Here is a 20,850-nt window from a genome sequence, read left to right on the forward strand (position 1 = left end):
CACTGTGGTCCAGAAACACAAACTGCTAAGTATGGACAAAGCCATGGGCTTGCTGGACTCTGGATCCCAAGGCATAATGAGGACACAAGGCTGGAAACAGAGTCAGGATTCCTATTTGAAATGAGGGGAGAGAGTGTTCACCCCTATGTCAAAGAGGGGTCTGAAAAATCTCTTCAACCATTTCATGGGGCAACACCTTCTGTGAAGGTGTGGCCCTAGGACAAGGGAGAACATCCAATATCATTAATCTCATGCCCCATGGCTGACAAGTAGACCCCAGAGGGCCAGGAATTGTGAACCACCAATATAAAACACGTTTCTGTACTGCAGACCAGGCATCACTGGAGTGACCCCAAACTGCTAGACCAGGGGGAGAAGGGGCCTCAAGATGGAGGGGGGTTGAGTACACAAAGAGGGAAAGAAAGTGAAAGATACCCTTTTACCCAAAATTGAGCCTAAAAATCAAAACTCTGAAGCCCATGAAGACACCTAATGCTAAGAATAATGGCCACCAAAATCAATAATCATAATATGAATTAACTCCAGGTGAAATTAAATAATAGAACAGTCTGGAAAAAAAGACTTTAAGTAAGCATACTTAGGATGCTCAATGAGACTAATGAAGGAGTAACATTTGTGAAAAGAACAGACAATGGGGGTGGGGGAAGCAGAAATGTAACAAGATAAGGTGGCTATGAAAAAGTACCTTCTAAAAACAAATATAGTCAATTTCCATTTCTGGGAAGATGGAGTAGTTTCATGCTTCCCTATTCTTTCAGCAAAGCACAACTGAAAACAACTGAAAAAAGAAAAGGTGGAAGAAAAAAGGCAGACTGGCTAGATTGCGGTATTCTTTTGTATCACATAGCTCAGATTTGCAGCCAAAGAAGCTGGCAATCTGGAAGAGGCATACAGAAAAAAAAAGCTCCTCCAAAAAGCCTGCCCTCTCAAGCCAAAGAATGAGGAAAGAGATAGCCTATGAAGATGGAATACTTAGACAGTAACCACTCTACTCCAGCCAAATGCTGCAGAAAATTCAGTGGCCCCATCACTATTCGTGCCAGCAAAGGCTAAGTAAGGAGCCGAGACTTCCACACTTGCCAAGCTAAAATGACGTTCCTCACCCCACCCCCTGCCAGGGATGGTATCAGAGAAATCAAAAAATTTCCCCAAATTTGATGACATACATTAATCTGCACATCCAAGAAGCTCAACAAACTCTGAGTAGGATACACTCAAACACCTAGACACATCATCACCACACTCTTGAAAGTCAAAGACAAAGAGAAAATTTCAAAAGCAGCAAGAGAGAAGAAAGTGATCTATATAAGGTGTCATCAATAAAATTAACAGTTTGTTCCTCGTCAGAAACCATGGGAGCCAGAAGGCAATGGGAAGATAGAATTAAAGTGCTGAAAGAAAAGGACTATCAATGAAGAATTCTTTACCCAGCAGAACTCTCTTTCAAAAATGTAGGGAAAATTAAGACATTTCCAGGTAAATAAAACTGGAGAGAATTCATCACTAGCAGACTGGCCCTACAAAAAATAATAAAGAGAGGTCCTTCAGACTAAAATGAAAGGACATTAGGCAGTAACTGGAATTCATATCAAAGATAAAGAGCCCCAATAAAGGTACAAACATAGGTAAATTAAAAAGACAGTATAAGTGTATTTTTGTTTGTAACTCTATTTTCTCCTGTATTATTGAAAAGACAACTGTGTAAAGCAAAAATTACAAATCTATACTAATGAGCATACAATATATTCAAAATGTAGGGACTTCCCTGGTGGCACAGTGGTTAAGAATCCACCTGCCAATACAGGGAACACTGTTTGAGCCCTGGTCTGGGAAGATACCACAAGCTGAGGAGCAACTAAGCCCGTGCACCACAACTACTGAGCCCACGTGCTACAACTACTGAAGCGCACGTGCCTAGAGCCTGTGCTTCACAACAAGAGAAGCCAGCGTAATGAGAAGCCCATGCACTGCACTGAAGAGTAGCCCCCACTTGCTGCAACTAGAGAAAGCCCACACGCAGCAATGAAGACCCAACACAGCCAAAAATAAATAAAATAAATAAATAAATTTATTTTTAAAAATGTAATTTGCCTGACAATAATAGCACAAAGCGAGTAAGGAGGAGATGGAGCTATTTAGAAGTAAAGTTTTCTAAATGGTTGAAATTAAGTTGGTATTAATCCAAACTAGATTTTTATAAGTTAGGATGTTAACTGTAATCCTCAGGGCAACCTTAAGAATATAATTCAAAAAATATGTGAAAGAAATGACAAGGGAATTAAAATAGTACAGTAATCAAATATCTATTTTATATGAAAGAAGGCAGTAATGGAGGAATAGAGGAACAAAGAAAATAGGACATATAGAAAACAAATAACAAAATGGCAGATGTAAATCCTACATTATCAATAATACATTAAATGTAAATGGATTAAACATTCCACTTGAAAGGTCGAGATTGGCAAAATGGATTTTTTAAATGACCCAATTTGATGCTATCCACAGGAGGCACACTTTAGATTCAAAGACACAAGTTAGTTGAACAAAAGAATGAAAAATGATATACCACTCAAGCTAAAAAGAGCACTGGAATGGTTACACTAATATCAGACAGAACAGACTTCAAGACAAAAATTGTTACTAGAGAAAAAGAAGGATATTTTGTAGTGATAAAAGGATCTATTCATCAAGACAACAATTATGAACATATATGCACTTGACAACAGAGCCTTCAATTTCAATATTTATCTACAAATCTATGGTAATCAAGAATGTATGATCTAGCATAGTAGAATGGAATAGAATTGAAAGACTAGAAATAAATCCTAACATTTAGTCAATTTATTTGAAGGAGGGTGCCAAAACAATTTAATGACCAAAGAATAGTCTTTTCTGAGACTGGATATCCATAGCAAAGAATGAAGTTAGACCTCCTACCTCACACCCTATACAAAAATTAACTCAAATGGATCAAAGACCTAAATGTAAGAGCTAAAACTATAAAACTCTTAGAGGAAAACCTAGGGATTTTCTTTGTGAGCTTAGATTGGACAACAGTTTCTTTGATATGGCACCAAAGTACAAGCGACAAAAGAAAAAAATAGGTAAATTGAATTTCACCAAAATTTAAAACTTTTTATTTCAAAGGACACTGGCAAAAAAGTGAAAAGATAACCCACAGAATGGGAGAAAATATTTGCAAATCATATATCTGACAAGGGTCTACTACCCAAAATATATAAAGAATTCTTACAGCTCAATAATAAGAAAGACAAATAACCCAAGTTTTTTAAATGGGCAAAGTATTTGAATAGACGTTTCTCTCAAGAAGATATACAAAGGGCACATAAGCACATGAAAATATACTAAACATCATTAACCTTTAGGAGAATGCTAATCACAACCATAATGAGATATCACTTCACATTCCCCAGTATTGCTATAATCTAAAAGGCAGACAATAACAAATGTTGGTGAAGATGCAGAAAAACTGGGACTCTTATACATAGCCGGTGGGAATGTAAAATGGTGCAGCTACTGTAAAACCGTTGACCAGTTTCTCAAAGAGCTAAACATAGAGTTTCTATATAACCCAGCAATTCCACTCCTAGGCATATGCCCAAGATGATTGAAAACACGTGTCTACATGAACATTTGTACATGAATGTTCACAGAAGCATTACTCATAATAGAAAAAAAAAAGGAACCAACCTGCATGTTCACCAATTGATGAATGGATCAACAAAATGTGGTATCACAGTACAATGGAATATTAATCAGCCATAAAAAGGAGTGAAACACTCTTGTCCCTCAGTGCCATGGGGGACTGGTTACAGGACCCCCCATGGATACCAAAATCTGTGGGTGCTCAAGTCCCTTATATAAAATGGCATGGTATTTGTATATAACCTATACACATCCTCCTATATACTTTAAATCATCTCTAGATTCTTATAACACCTCATACAATGTAAATGTTATATAAATAGTGATAAATACAGTGTAAACACTATCTAAATAGTTGCCATGCACAGACAATTCAAGTTTTGTTTTTTGGAACTTTCTGGAAAGTTTTCAAATATTTTTGATCCACGGTTGGTTGAATCCACAAATGCAGAACCCACGAACACAGAGGGCTGACTGTACTGGTGTGTGCTACCACATGGATGAACCTTGGAGGCACTATGCTAAGTGGAAGAAGTGAGACACAAGGGCTACATATTGTATGATTTTATTTCTATGAAATGTCCTCTGTAGGCAAACCCATAGAGACAGAAAGCAGGGTCCTGGTTTCCAGGCTCTGGGGAGAAGGAGGAAAGGGAGAGTGACTGCTGAAGGGGACAGGGTTTCTTTCTGGGGTGATGAAAATATTCCAGAGTTAGTGTTGATGGTTGCACAACATTGTGAATATACTAAAACCCACTAAATTGTATACTTTTTAAAAGGGAATTTTATAGTATGTGAGTTAGATCTTTAAAAAAAAAGCCAGCTGCCATTCATGATCAAAAGTCACAGAAAAATGAGCACAGAGGGGAACTTCCTCGACTTGATAGGGAGTTTCTACAAAAACCCAATAGCTAACTTCATACTTAATGGTCAAGACTGAGTGTGCTTTTCCCCCAAGAATGGGAACAAGGCCAGGACGTTCCCTCTCACTATTTTCATTCAACATAGTGCTGGGAGTTCTAGCCAGAGCAATGAGGAAAGGAAAAAAAGGAAATAAAAGACATTCAGATTGGAAAGGAAGAAATAAAACTGTCCTTACTTGCAGTTGGCCTGACTGTCTACATAGAAAACCCCAAAGCATTTACCAAAAACAACAATAACAACTTCCTAGAACAGTAAGTGAATTCAGCAGGGTCACAAGATGCAGGTGAATATACAGGAATCAACTTTATTTGTATATGCTAACAATGGACACAAGGTCAGCGAAATTTAAAACACAATACCATATACAATCACTCAAAAATACATAGATGTATATCTAACAAAATTTGTACAGGATTTGTATGCAGAAAACAATAAAACACTGATCAAATTAAAGTTTATTAAATTAAATTAAAAATTAAATTTTAAAAGATTTAAATAGAGAAAGAGATGCACGGTGAAATAGTTTGGAAGAATCAACACAATAAAGAGTCAGTTCTCCCCAAAATGATATGCAGGTTTCATGCAGTGTCTATCAAAGCCCACGCAAGATTTATTTTTTGGGGGCGGGGGGGGGTGTGCTGGGCCTTGCCACTTTATTGACACCAAAGATCCCAGGCTCTGCTGGGACTTCCTGGGGGTCTGACATCAGGCAGCCTCTGCCTTTGAGATGGGGTAGCTCAGCGGGTACAGCGCTAGAGCCGGCTCAGCTCTGGGTCCTTAGCCTCAGTCCAGGGTGGGCAGCTGCTTTTCCGAGTCACAGCTGGTCAAGCACAGGTTGTAGAAGGAGTTGGAGTCAAAGGCTGAGCTTACCTCTTGCCAGCCCACCCACCCAGCAGCCTGTAGTTCACTGGGGTTTTTCGAATCACCCCAGCAGTGAGGGTCCAATACCCGGACGTAGGCTTCCGTGCCTGGGCCAAGCAACGCCTCTGACTGGGCATCCGCATCCCCTCCAACCATTACAGGCCCCCCCGGCCCCTGCCAAGTGGGAATAGAGCCTCTCCAGTTCCCCCTGAAGCGCTGCTCCACGGGGCACGTGACATGGGCGCCCTTGGGGACCCCCGAAGTGGTCGAGGCAGAGGCTGGCCTCTACACAGCCGATCCATCCCCGAGAGCCCCGGAGCCCGGGGGGCTTGTCGCCCATGTCCTCCAGGGCCGCCTGCACTGCAGCCGGTTCGGGTACGCCCGCCGGCCGGCCGGCCCTCTGGCCACGAGCACAGCGTTTGCAGAGTGCGGTAGCCGCAGCCCCGGCCCCGGTCGTCCACGCCGTCGCAGCCGTAATGGTAGTAAATGTAATGGCCCGAGAGGAGGGCCAGGCGAGCGCGGCCGCGGCCGGGCGGGGCCAGGCCCAGGTGGACGTCCTTCAGCGGCTCCAGGGCGGTGGGCGGGAGCGGCGGTCGCCGGGCCGGGCAGATGCGTCCTGCAGGCGGCGCGGGGCGAACTCCAGGGAGAACTCTGGGCTCTAGCGCTTCCTCTCGGCCCCGAGTCTTGGGCGAACTGTGGGCAGGCGAAAGGGCCCTGGGGTCGCTCTCCCCCGACCCCAGGCGCGCCCCGCGGCGATGAGCCAAGATTTTTTGTAGATATACAGAAGATTATTCTAAAATATATATGGAAAGGCAAAGGACCTAGCTAAAGGAAATAGCTAAAACAATTTCGAAAAAGAATAATGAAGTGAGATATATCAGTCTGCCCGATTCAAGACTTGTAATATAGCTACAGTAATTAAGACTGTATTATATTGGTGGAGGGATAGACATATAGATCAATGGAACAGAATAGAGAACCCAGAAATAGACCCATACAAATATGTCCAACTGATTTTTGACAAAGATGCAAAAGCAACCCAATGGAGGAAAGATAGCTTTTTCAACAAACGGTGTTGGAGTAATTGAACATTCATAGGTTTAAAAAAAAAAAAAAAAAAAACTTCATCTGTCTCACATCTTATGCAAAAATTATCTCAAAATGGATCACAGACTTAAATGTAAAATATAAAACTTTAAATAGATAAAATCTTTGCAGGGCTAGGCAAAGAAATCTTAGATTTGACACCAAAAGCATGATCCATAAAAGGAAAAATTGATAAATTGGGCTCCATTACAATTTAAAACTTTTGCTCTGTGAAGAACTCCGTTAAGAGTATGAAAATACAAACCAGAGATTGGGAGAAAATGGCCTACAAAAGACGGGTATCCAAAACATAAAGAACTCTCAAAACTCAACAGTTGGGTTTCCCTGGTGGCGCAGTGGTTGAGAGTCCGCCTGCCGATGCAGGGGACACGGGTTCGTGCCCCGGTCCGGGAAGATCCCACATGCCGCGGAGCGGCTGGGCCCGTGAGCCATGGCCGCTGGGCCTGCGCGTCCGGAGCCTGTGCTCCGCAACGGGAGCGGCCACAGAAGTGAGAGACCCGCGTACCGCAAAAAAAAAAAAAACCTCAACAGTAAAACAACAAACAACGCAATTAGAAAATGGGCCAAATACATGATGAAGAGACATTTCACCCAAGAGGCTATACAGATGGCAAATAAACACATGAAAAAATGTTTACCATCATTAGCCATTAGGGAAATGAAAATTAAAACCATAAAGAGATACCATTACACACACATGAGAATGGCTAACATAAAAAATAGTAACAACACCAAATGTCAGTGAGGATGCAGATAACCCGGATACGTTGCTGATGGGAATGCAAATCTGCCCACCCACTCTGGAAAACTGTGCGACAAGTTCTTTTCAAAACTAAGAGTGCAACAGCCATAGAACCCAGCGATTGCACTGCAGACACTTATCCCAGAGAAATGAAAACGTCAGGAGGCACTGAGGTGGAAGGGAAGTGGGAGTGGCTATAAAAGGGCAACAGGAGGATCTTCTGGTTCTTGACTCTTTCAAGGTCAATATCTTGGTTGTGATGGTGCACCGTGAGTGTGTAAGACGTTACCATTGCGGGGAATGGAGTAAAGGGTACACAGTTCTCTCTGTATTGTTTATTACACATGCATGTGAAGGGGGCTTTGCTAGGGAGGACATCACTGAGAGTGGAGCTGGGGGGACGTTTTCCATACCTTCGAGTGGAATATCCACCTGGCTCTGGATGTGATCTTGGAGTTCTGGGGAAAGGTCCCTTGGAAAGTTATTTATAGACAGATGGTGGTTCAGACCAGGAAGAGAGCGTAAACGAAAAGTAGCAAAGGGTTGAGAGCTGTGCAGTCCATGGTTTAGAGGTCTAGGAAATGAGGGGGACCTGCTGAAGAGTGGCCAGAAGGGAAGAAGGAAACCGTGGAAGCCAAGAATAGGCTTCAGGGAGGAGGAGAGGTGGCCACCATGTCAAAGTCTTCTCATGGGTATGGTCATCGTTCAAACCGGCATGCTTTTGAGAGCTGAACAAGTTGATAAGATAATTAAACTAATGCGTTTTCTGAAACTTTGTTTATGGCCCAACGAATTAGTTTATCATATTGTTCTATGGCCATGACACTGATATTTTTGTGAAGAATGCTCTTTTTTCAATATGGTCTTATTATTCTTTGTTTTGTCATAACATCGCTTGCAGTCTTACTCAGAGTTGCATTCTGTGATGATAAATTTAAATCTGTTGATATTTTCCACCAACTCTTCTTTGTAGACTAGATTTTAATTGAGAAAGTCCTCTTCCTATGGGTACTAAGGTACCAGGTAAACTCAGAAAAACTTTAGTAAATGGAAGATATTCTCAATTCTATTTTGTAAATAAATTTATTTGTTTGTTTGTTTACTTGTTTATTTATTTATTTTTGGCTGTGTTGGGTCTTCGTTGCCGTGTGCGGGCTTTCTCTAGTTGCGGCGAGCGGGGGCTACTCTTCGAAGCGGTGTGCAGACTTCTCATTGCGGTGGCTTCCCTTGCTGTGGAGCATGGGCTCTAGGCGCACAGCCTTCAGTAGTTTTGGCTCACGGGCTCTAGAGCTCAGGCTCAGTAGCCGTGGCGCACGGGCTTAGTTGCTCCGCGGCACGTGGGATCTTCCCAGACCAGGGCTCAAACCCGTGTCCCCTGCATTGGCAGGCGGATTCTTAACCACTGTGCCAGCAGGGAAGTCCCTCAATTCTATTTTTTAATTGAATGTATAAATATTCCAGCTCAAATAGCTCCATAAATTGTCATGTTAACTCAGTTTTGACAGAATAGGCTACCGTTCTATGACAAATATTTTCATAAGCCAAAACGTTCCCTCAAATTTTGTTTATTATTCTTTTGAGTGTTTCATCAAATTTAAAGACTGCAAAATTGTAGGCCTTCTTGATTTCCTCCCATTCCAGTACAGAATATAAATTTATCCAATTAAAACTAGGAATCTCACCAAAAGATTCTTCCCACATGTTGAGATATTCCAAAAACAATTATGGAATGTGAAAATCAGAACTTGAACACATTGGAATGCTCAGCATTTAATTCCTTCAGCTCCTGCCTTGCTTTTGTAGAGATGAATTTCAATGTTTCCCCGTTGGCAAGGATTGTTTCTAAAAATTACAATTCGCTAAAGTTTCAAAGCTCAAAATTCTTGACACCCATTTAATGAATACTTTGATTAAAGATCTCCAGCAGATTCTGAACACAGTGTAACAAAATAATTAGAAGACTCGTTTACAGAAAGTTCAATCCCATTCTAAGGCACTAGGTTGATGTACAAAGTAGGTCTTCCAAGGCACCAACATTTCAAGGGTCTGATTAATGGCCGCAGAAAACCCAGAAAGGAAACACCAGGAGCCTGAGGTCTGTTTTTGTATCCAATACTAACTTTGTTACAAAAATTTTTGTAGCCTAATTTCTCAAATGGCATGTATGAAAATACTTCTCATTGTTGATGGATAAAATATCACAGATTATTTGGGTGCAACTAAGAATAACATGTTCGCTGCAACCAATCCCAAGTACATCCGTGCTCCACTGGTTTTTTAGTTTAATGAAAACACGGCTTTTTCTCAGGACACTGTTATAAATCATCTCTGTTATCAAACTCTCCTCATTTACCTGGATTGAGTGTGTCTTTTGTTTTCTGCTTAGATCCAGGCTGATACTAATCCCTTCAGAAAACATCTTGGCATGTATCAGGAAAGGCGAAAATGGACGGAGCAGAAGTCCTGCCCCCAAATCTCATGCACAAGTGCTGTGGGAACCCTGTGTAAGACTGTCCGTAGCGGTGATGTTCATAACAGCAAAAGAACTGGAAATAATGCAAAAGCTCATCAACCGTAGGCTGGAAAAATAAACTGGAATAATGTTTAGTAATGATTCTCAAATTTTAGCGTACATCGGAATCTCCTGGGAGGGTTGACCCCACCCCCAGAGCTTCTGATTCATTCAATAGGTCTGGGATGGACCCAAGAATTTACATTTCTAACAAGGCTTCTGGTGACACTGATGCGGCTGCTCTGGGGACCCACTTTGAGAACTGCTCCTGCAGAGCGATGAAAATCAATGAGCTACTCCTACAAGGATGAGTCTTCCAAACATCGTAATGAGTGAACGAAGACACAAAGAACGTGTATCATATAATCTCTTTATACAAAGTTCAAAACCAGGAAAGACTTAACTTTGTTTCTTATGGGTACGTACTAGGTGATAAGTGTGCTAAGAAAAATGAGACAATTACTACTACAAACTTCAGGATAATAATACCCCAAGGCAGGGGGAGGGTCCATCACGAGGAAGAGATAACGTGCCTAGTCTTCTAGATTACAGGCAACAGAGGGGTTCTCAACCCGAGTAGTAATCACACGGACGTTTCCTTTCATAGTTATTTAATAAAGCACACACTTGTGTTTTGTGTGCTTTGTATGTGCATTATATTTCTCAACACAAAGTTTTAAAAAAGAGAAGGGAACCTGGGCAGAGAGAAAATTGGAGGAGGGAGATTGGCTAAGAGACAGTGAGTATGGACACACCTCTTGCCATGAGTTTTACTGTGCAAGGGAAGGGGAGAGTGGGCAGTGGCCGGGGGAGGGAGAGACAGCGGGCTCAAGAACCACTTTATAAGATGGGAAAATAACATGATGTTTGTACGCTGATGTGACTAAGGAAACATTGATGAAGCAAGAGAAAGATGGTAGAATGGCCAGAATGAGGATGTGGAGTGGGGGAAGGACCTCAGTAGGAGAAGGATCTAGAGACAGTGGGGGAGGAGCTGGTCCACCAGGAGCACGGGAAGTCTTCCACAGTCACAGGAGAGAAGCAGAGGTGTGGGATGTGGGCAGGGGAGGTGGCAGGAGCTCATGGCATATCTCCTCTTGTTGCTTCTATTTTCCTGGTGAAAGAAGGAGTGTGTGAGCTTGCTCAGGTGACCAGAATAAGGTACCACATGATCGGATGGTCAAACAACAGAAATCCATTGTGCTGGAGACTGCAAGTGTGAGTTGCAGGTGTCGGCAGGGTTGCTTCCTTCCGAGGCCTCTCTCCTCAGCTTCTATAGATGGTTTCACTCAGCATGTCTGTGTCCCAATCTCCTCTTCTCATAAGGGCACCATTCATATTGGATAAGGGCCCATCCATATGACCTCATGTAACCTTAACACCTCTTTGAAGACACTGTCTCCAAATGCAGTCACATTCTGAGGTCCTAGGGGTTAGTATTTCAACACACAAATCTGGGGGCGGGGACACACAATTCAGCCCCTAACAAAAAGGAAGGTCATTAGCTGAGAGGGATGAAGAGGTGAAGAGGAGGAGATGAAGATTTGAGGAAGAGAAGCAAGTGCAGAACCGTTTTCTAGGACAGTCAGAGAATCACGGTCTGGGTGAGCAGAGGGTGGTTGCTGCATGGCGTTAAGCGCCCTTTGGAGGGTGGAAATCCTGATCAATTTCCCTTTCCTTTACATTCTCTCATCTAATTTGTTCTCATCAGTTTTCATCTTTCTTCTGTGGAGTTATGGCAAAGAGGGAGAAGGCAAATACCACAGTTCCATCTGTGTGGGATTAAAGGACAGGATTTTTTGAGGAATCGCTCAAGTCCAAGACGGTAAGAAAAGACTCAAAGTGCCTGGTACTCTCGTAGCCTCACAGGGGCTCTCTCAGCCCTGAGCTGGGCTGCTGGACGTGCCATGGATTACATTTTATGGGAGGCATGATCCCTGCCCGCTTCTCCATCTTTTTGTAGTCAGACATGAAAAACCAGTATGGCTGCAGAGAATGCGCTCTTGGGGCTTAGGCAGCAAGAAGTCCAGAGTAAATACTATCTGTGCAGGGGATTGTCTTGGAATGCTAGCTGCTAGCCTTGGGGATCAAGTGAGGTGGTGGATTTGTGCTGCTGGAAGAAGGAGAGCCCCTGCTCACAGGAATATCTGTAGTAGATCACACGAATGTCCAGAGCCATTTGCTAGACAATCCTGTTGGTCCCTCCACATAAGATAAGCATTTGAGGCTATAAATTTCCCTCTAAATACTATTTTCACTGCATCCCTCAAGTTTTGATATTTAGTATTTTGTCTTCATTCAATTATTTTATAAGTTTCATTATAGTTTAATCTTGGAGCCATGAATTATGTGGAAGTATATTTTTTATTTCCAAACCGAGATCTTTTCTAATTATCTAGAGATTATTTATTCAAACTTAAAGGCATTGTGATCAGAGAATGATCCAGTTCATGGTCCATTTTCATAAATGCCCAAGTGTGCTTGAAAAGAATTTGTATTCTACAGTTGTCGATACAGTTATATATATGTCTACAGTCATATATACAGTTATATATATATATATATATATGAAACTTTATATAAGGTTTAGTGATTTTATTATTTAACTATTCTCTACTTTTCCTAAATTTTCATCTGCTTAATCTAACAATTGCTGAGAGAGGTATCTTAAAAGTTCCCAACATTGGTGAATTTATCTCTTTATAATTTTGTCAATTGTTGTTTTATATGTTTTGTTGGTCTATTATTAAGTACATACAACATTTTAATTGTTATATATTCCTAGTTAATTGAACTGTTTATCAATATAAGTGGCACTTTTAATCTCCAGTAAAATGTTTTACATTAAAATCAATTGGTCTTGTATCGATACACCTATAAGCTTTCTTTTAGTGAGTGGCGTTCCATTTTTTTATGCCCTTATGTCTTAGGTGTATCTATTGTTATTAGCACGTAGCTAGATTTTTTAAAAATCCAATACGACAATCTTTATCTTTTAACTGTAGAGTTTACAAGTTTACTTTATTTGTATCTATCGTAATTATAGTTCGATGTGGATTCATTTCTGCCAACACATTAGGTGCTTTCAAATTGTCCCACCAATTCTGTCTTTTTCGATCCTTCCTTGATTTCTTTTGGATTAAGTTCTTTTTCCTCTTTCCATTTTCTCCCTTTATTCATTTGGAAGTTATATTCCTATTTTTCTTCCTTCAGTCATTACTCTAGTCATTTTAATAAGGAATTCTGAGATTCATCGCAAGCTCTACTCTTTATCTTAAACAACACAAGAACCTAAACCATTTTAACTGTGATCACTCCTTTTCTGATCTCTATCATTAACGGATAATGTAAACTCATACAAAATTTACAACCCCATGAAATGTTGCTTTTCTACATAATCAATTTTCCCGAATATTCAGCTCTGTGTTTGCTCATCCTTGTTTCTTATTCATCTGACCTTCCACTAAAAAGCACTTTCTTCTGCTTGAATTCTCTCTAACGAAGCCCCATGGGGGCAAACCCTTGCGGTTTTTCGAATGTTTGAAGACGTCTTTATTTTATCTTCATTCTTAAAAGGCATTTTTGCTGGAGAGGTAGTTCATTTCTTCCTGCATGTTGAAGGTATTTTCCGCTGTCTTCAGACCACGCTTTGTGCTAGTGAGAACCAGCCGTTCTTCTCATTCTCCCCTGCTGCCTCCCTCTCTCTCCCCCTCCCTCCAGTTTTCCCACTTTGAGTGTGAATTTCTCTTATCTCTTCTGTTTGGAAGTGATTGGGTTTCCTGCTTTCAAGGATTGATCTCTCACGTTAGTTCTGGAAATTTGTCAATAAGCATCCCAAGCGTTGCTCAGCCCCACACACTCACTGCTCTTCTGGGACACAGCGACCAGGCTATTATTCCTTCTCAGTCTGTGATCTCTGTACATTATCTATGTTTCTCAGTCTACTTCATACTTCTGTCACTTTGTCCCACTGCACTGTGTTCTGGATAATTTTTTCACGTATACTTCAAGTTCATTAATTCTTTTTTTTCAAGTTCATTAATTCTTTTTACTTTTCCCTGCTGTATTGAAGGCTGTGGCATATTTATTTCTATACACTCTGCAAAAATCAATTGTACATAGATTAAAGATCTAAGAGTGAGTAGCAAAATTCTGAAAGCTTTAGAAGAAAGTGTAGAAGTACATCATTTTTACCATAGGGTTAGGAAACCTCCCCTAAACGAGACACTAAAAATCAAGCTACATGGAGGGGATTGATAAATTCAGTTCACCGATATGGTGAACTTCTTTGCACTCCTGCACATACACACACACACACACGCACGCACGCACACGTGCACACACAACATAAAATGAAGGCCAGCCAGAGTGAAGATGAGAAAAGATAATTGCGTAAGTTATAACCAGGAAGGATTAGCAGACAGAATGTATGGAGAATGCCCACCAATCAATAAGAAAAAAAAGTCATTCGACAGGAAAATGAGGAAAGATAGTGAAGAGTCGGTTCTTAGACGGGGAAACCCAAAGGCCAGCAAACAGGTAAAGAAATGTTCAGCCTCACTAGTGTCGACGAAAAATTAATCAGTTGATCTAAGAAAGAAATAGAAATGTTTATTTGAGCCAAATTGAGGATTATAACCCAGGAGCCTCCAGAAAGGGCTGAGAACTGTTCTGCCCCTTAGAAGTTAAGACACAGGTAAGTTTTGTGAGACAGAAGGCTGAACGTTAAATGAAGTGTTGTTATTTTTTATGAATCTTGATGATGATTCCAAGCACATATATATTGTTATTACGAAATTTTAACACAAACATGTTGTACATTCTTTTCAGAATGTATTTCATGATAAAACTTTTAAGAAGTAATTAAGGTTGGAAACAGCATAACTTGTATATGTTTGTCCTGTGATGTGGCAATCTGAGTTTTGTTTTTGTTATTAATTTTTATTGGAGTATAATTGCTTTACAATGTTGTGTTAGTTTCTGCCGTACAGCAAAGTGAATCCGCTACACGTATACATATATATCCCCTCTTTTTTGGATTTGCTCCCATTTGGGATAGACATATATACACACACTACTGTGTATAAAATAGATAACTAATGAGAACCTACTGCATAGCACAGGGGACTCTACTCAGTGCTCTGTGGTAACTTAAACGACATATTATTGACAGTTGACACGATCCGGATCTAAGCATCCTCATGGCCCCTTGCAAGATCAAGATCAAGAAGGAATGTTATTGTTTTTATATAAATTTATTTATGTATTCCCTTCACCACCAGGGAAGCCCAGGAATGTTATCTTTTAAGGAGCTGTCTTGTTGATTCCGGGAGAATGTTGCTTTCCATGATTGAGCATGTATTTCTGCTGACGGGGAGGTTTGGTCGATGCTTAATGCAGATACACAATGCACAGTGTGGGGAGAGAGGAGGCCAAAGAGCAGAGAAAAATTGTTTATGTTTAAATTGCTCTTGTCTTGCCATAAAATATGAATTTTATTTCACACTAGCAGTCAAGAAAATGTAAGTTAAATCCACAATGGATCGCCATATTTTTGCACCATCTCTATGTGTTCCTTTGTGGTCCTCTACTCAATGCTTTTGCTTTTATCTGTTTTATATGAACCTAGATTAAAGAATCAAGATTTGGACTTCCCTTGTGACGCAGTGGTTAAGAATCCGCCTGCCAATACAGGGGACATGGGTTCGAGCCCTGGTCCGGGAAGATCCCACATGCCGCGGAGCAACTAAGCCTGTGCGCCACAACTACTGAGCCTGCGCTCTAGAGCTCATGAGCCACAACTGCTGAATCTGAGTGCCACAACTACTGAAGCCTGAGTGCCTAGAACCCGTGTTCCGCAACCAGAGAAGCCACCGCAATAAAAAGCCCGCGCACCACAACAAAGAGTAGCCCCAGCTCACCACAACTAGAGAAAGTCCGCGTGCAGCAGTGAAGGCCCAACACTGCCAGAAATAAATAAATAAAATAAATAAATTTATTTAAAAAAAAGAATCAAGTCTTTGTACAATGATTCCTTCCCAAACACAGCAACACTTACCCGCCGCGGGATTCCTGCTTCCACAAGACATGGATTCCTGCCTGGTTTTTTTTACATTTACCTTCAAATCTATAAATAGTACCCTTATGTTGTTACTGATTACTTAGCTTTAGGGATTATCTATCAAAGTCCTATTATGGAATATGATGATTCAGTTTCCTGTCGTGGCTGCAAACCCCACACAACCTTCTCTGTCTCTGTCTCTGTCTCTCTCTCTCTCTCTCTCTCACACACACACACACACACACAAGCTTCCTCTCTTCCTCCCGTTCCTACTGTGATTGTGGTTAGATCAGTATGCTCATGTCCATTTTCCTTCCTGTTTCCCAGATCTTATTTCCATTGTTTCTTCTCCTTTTCTCTTTGTCCTCGTGGATTAATATCTCTTAAAAATCCACATTTTCTAAAGCCATGCTAGTGGGTTTGAAGAAGGAAGGTAGGAAGTAGTGTGTGTTTCATAAACCATTTCATAAACCACATTTCTATCCTAATGTCTTCATCTATTTTCATCTTGTTTACTGTAGGCACAATGTTTCTATCATCCTGAAACACGTACTCTTTCAAACGTTTGCAAAATGAGTGAATTCATCTTACAATCGGTGTCAAAGATCTGCCCCGTCCCCCAGCCTAGGGTGGGGCATAGGATGACCACTGTCCCACTTTCCCCAGGACTGAGGGCTTCCTGGGATGTGGGACTTTCCATTTTAAAATCCAATGAGTCCATCCCCCTGCTCAGAGGTGACCTGGTTGCAGAGGCCCGAGCTGTGACCTCAGTCTGTCCTTGTCACCTAGTTCATCTGTGGATACTGGTATCACCACAAGCATTTCACTTTGAACCTAAATGTGCACACTTGATTTCTCTTTAATTTTTTTTAAAAAATGAAAGTAAAAACCTTCTGTTTCTTCTCTCCACACTCTAAAGGGAAACTCTGCTTCCTTCTGTGCGTCTTAATACTCTGACCTCCAAATGTGTGGGGTTCTTGCTCCACACCAAACAGTTCTCCAGTTCTCTGCAGACACTGGCTAGGTGCCCTACAATTTAACCCAGCTCTGACACTCTCTACCCAGCGTGACCACAGACCCCACAGGTTAAGGGCTCAGTCCCACAAGACTGTCCCCCACCCCAAGATGTCCCAGGCTGTCACCTGTGCTTCTGACAGACTCACTATGAATTGGAGGTTCCCATGACTCCTTTCTCAGGTTTGAGAATTTGCTAGTGGGGCTCACAGGACTCAGAAAGCAGTTTACTTACTAGATTACTGGTGTATGATAAAGGATACACTTTAGGAACAGCCAGACGGCCGAGATGCAAAGGGCGAGGTGGGGATGAAGGGGCACGGAGCTCCCATGCCCCCTCTGGGGCACCATCCTCCCAACACCTCCATCCATTCAGCATCCTGGAAGCCCATGCTTTAGGGATTTTTATGGAGGCTTCATCACATAGCCATGATTGATTAAATCGTTAGCCATTGGTGATTAACCCAAGCTTCAATCCGTCTCCCCTTCCTGAAGGTCAAAGGTAGTGGAAAGAGGCTGAAAGTTCCAACCCTCTGATCACCAGCCCCTATTATTAGGGACTTTCCAAAAGCCACCCTATTAGTATAAACTCAAGTGTGGTCGAAAGGAGCTTCTTATGAATAATGAAAGACACTCTTCACTTTTTTTTTTTTCGGTACGCGGGCCTTTCACTGTTGTGGCCTCTCCCGTTGCGGAGCACAGGCTCCGGACGCGCAGGCTCAGCGGCCACAGCTCACGGGCCTAGCCACTCCGTGGCACGTGGGGTCTTCGCAGACCGGGACACGAACCCGCGTCCCCTGCATTGGCAGGCGGACTCTCAACCACTGTGCCACCAGGGAAGCCCCTCTTTTCACTTTTAACACTCTTATCACTTAGGAAATACCAAGAGTTTTAGGAGCTCTGTGCTAGAAAGTGGTATGAAGATCAAATATATATTTCTTATTATAAATCACAACATTGCACTAGGACAAGATGATGAAGCATTAAAAACAAAAGTTCCCTCCTAGTCGGTTCCTCCATGTTGCCTGGAAGAATCATGAATGATCCTTATAGAAATAAAGCCTGATGCAGAGTAGACCTCATGGTCAGCTGCTCAATCACATGTCAAGGCTGCACTTTGGTGGGTTTCTTTTGTGTCTTTTAATTTGAGACTTATATTTGAAGCTGTGTCGGTATTTGTATCAGTCAGCTATAGTCATAATAATGCTGCATAACAAACTGCTCCCAAACGCATGGCTTAAACACCATTTTATTTTCTCTCATGTGCCTGTGATTGGTGGGAGGTCAGCTGGCAATGACTGGGCTGGGCTTAACCCTAAGCTGCAGGTTGAATGCAGGTGTGCCCCTCATGTGTTCATTCAGGGGTGCAGGTTAAAGAGGCAGCAGCTACCCAAGGGGAGGTTCTGCTCATGGGATGGCAGAATCTCCAAAGTAACACACTTCACAAGCACATTCAAGGCTTTGCTGCAGCACATCCACTAATATCCTCTTGACCAAAACAGTTCCGCAGGTCAAGGAGCAGAGAATTAGGATCACTCACTACAGAGCCAAAGCAAGTCACATGATCAGCTCAGCATCAATGAGGCAGAGAAGTATACTCACCCACAGGTTTGGGGCAGGGGCTGAAGATTCTGGAACAGTAATCTAATCTATCTCAGCATCTTTATACTCACAGCCTGTCTCTCTTAATTGGCAAAGCCATAGACCTGCAGGAATGCTTCCGTTTCAATTATTCAAGGCAATGTTTGCCTCTGTCTTTGAGCTACTTCCCCTACTCGCCCCCCCAAAATGAATTTTGCCGTTACTTCTTAGAATATATTTTGTGTCACACCATCACAAACACACCCTTCAAATTCTGTGAATTTTTCCCTGAGCTGCAATAACAGACAAAAAGACTGAAAGTTAATTCTGTGTATAAGTCCCATTCTTCTCACACACCTGTCAACGCATTAAAGACAGAGGACACCGCCAAATCTCTCAGAAGAGATTCCAGGTGCTCCAAGGCTTGGAGACGTTCTGGTGACCAATTCATTTCTCAAAAGGAAGATCACTCAGGAGCCAAATATCCCTCTGTCGATAGCTTCCAGCTACCTTTCAGAAGAAGCCGTTTTAACTCCTAGTGATAAGTCATTCAATTAAGGGGGAAAATGAAACTCTGCCCCCACTCCAAACCCTAGGAATCCTCGGTGTAGCACAGACTCAAACCAGCCATTCTGAAAGTAAGGAAGAGGTCCGATCACAAGCACAGGATGTGGGAAGCAGCAGTGTGCTGTGATTCGCCACCATGACAGCCAAGTGTGATTCAGAAGGAATTTTAGCGTCCAATTTTGACGGTGGTAAACAGAAAGCAATTCAGAAATTGGGATAGGATGGTGTGGGTGGGGTATGAACTGGTCAGAGAGGTTTTTTTTTCAACTTTTTCATTTATAGTAGTGTTTGTGATTTTCCTGAAAAACTACTATAAAATCAGTGGAGCACCTTATGCTTGGGGCCACCATAGGGACAAGGAAATAGAATTTGTGTGCCACCTCAAATCTTTTGGGGAAGAAGCCTGAGGGTAGATGGAGGCATGGACAGCTCCAGGCGCCCTGTGTGTCATTAGGTAAGCCTGGTTAGGGTGGGTGGCCAGGAAGGTCTCTGGGGAGGAAATGTGCCACCTAAGAAGGGCGTGGTAAGGAGTCAGCAACATGAAGAAAGGGCAGGAACATCTGGGCAGAGGCAGCAGGTGATGCAAACCAGGTAAGGAGGTTGGGCTTTATTAGAAGGGAAATGGGAGGCCTTTGGGATTTTCAGCTACGGCAGTGACGATGGGAACCCCTCGGACCAGGAGGCGGGCATTTCTCAGATGCAGGTACCAGCCCACCCTCGACATCCATGGACCAACTCTCAGCTCACTACTCAATGAACTACTTAACATTTACCTTTAAATCAAAGTTCATTTATAATAAAAACCTCAAGTGCTTGTTTTAGCCCCAGGGAATGTGGTTCTGTTTCTATTTTTCTAGAACAGTGCGTACAGAACACATAGAAGGCTGTCTTAGTCTGGGCTTTTCAGAAGCACACTGCACACTGGTTGAGGTCTGACTGACAGATTCAGCCACTGTGGACACAATGAGCCACTTTTTGAGTCAGACAGTTTATTACTTACAGAGGTGCCAAAGAGGCCTGGCCCCAGGTCCTTGGCCCACTCATCTAAGAGGACAGCTCCAAGGGCCGACAGGGACCGGTGACTAAGATGCAGCCATGGGACGGCCTGTTGTTGAGGAGCCCGATCAAGGCTGCAGCTAAGTGGCTTTATATTCCGTGGGAGCCGCTTTAGATCACATGTCCCAGTGATGCCTCAGCGGGGTGAGGGAGGTGGGGTATTTATACACCACCCCTCACCGGTCACTGGGTGAGGGCTGCTCCCTGTGGGCATGAATCTTTCAGCAGGTCCGATGGGGCCAGGAATACTGCAGACCAGATGAACAGCTTGGGTCTTTATTCTAACAGATGCATGACATTGAGAAAGCCACTGACCGCCCTGGACCTCTGTTTCCACATCTGCAAAATGGAGATCACAGCAGCATCTTCTGGTGCAAGAGATCGTTTTGCCCCAGACCCCCGCACAGCCTCAGTCAGTCTCAGCCAGGCCACTGCTGGTGCCCAGCCCTTCAGGGCTCTTGCTGAAGCTGGGGTGGGGGGAACTCACCTGGCCTTCCCTCTGGGGAGCCTGCAAATGTAGGGGAGTCACTGCCCCTCAGGACAGTCCTCAGCCAATGGGCAGGGGCACTTCCTGTCGTCCAGGTGGGCAGCTCCCAAGTGCCCGCGGTGTCCCTCCTCGCCTGCCCTACTCTCCCCACGCCCCCCCCCCCCCCGCTTCCTGCGAGCCAGCCTGCACCACACCTCGGCTTTCAAGGCAGCCCAAACAGAGCCACTTTCCTCACAGGCTTGCCGTGGGAT

The 20,850-nt window shown here is 42.8% G+C and overlaps 1 pseudogene; it reads right to left on the reverse strand.

Annotated features, from left to right (window-relative positions):
- Window positions 1–5,208: 5,208 nt before the first annotated feature.
- Window positions 5,209–6,167, reverse strand: LOC101279591 (inactive Ufm1-specific protease 1-like; annotated as a pseudogene).
- Between the last annotated feature and the right edge of the window lie 14,683 nt (window positions 6,168–20,850).

Source organism: Orcinus orca, chromosome 11, assembly GCF_937001465.1.
Source record: "Orcinus orca chromosome 11, mOrcOrc1.1, whole genome shotgun sequence".
NCBI classification, from domain to species: domain Eukaryota; kingdom Metazoa; phylum Chordata; class Mammalia; order Artiodactyla; family Delphinidae; genus Orcinus; species Orcinus orca.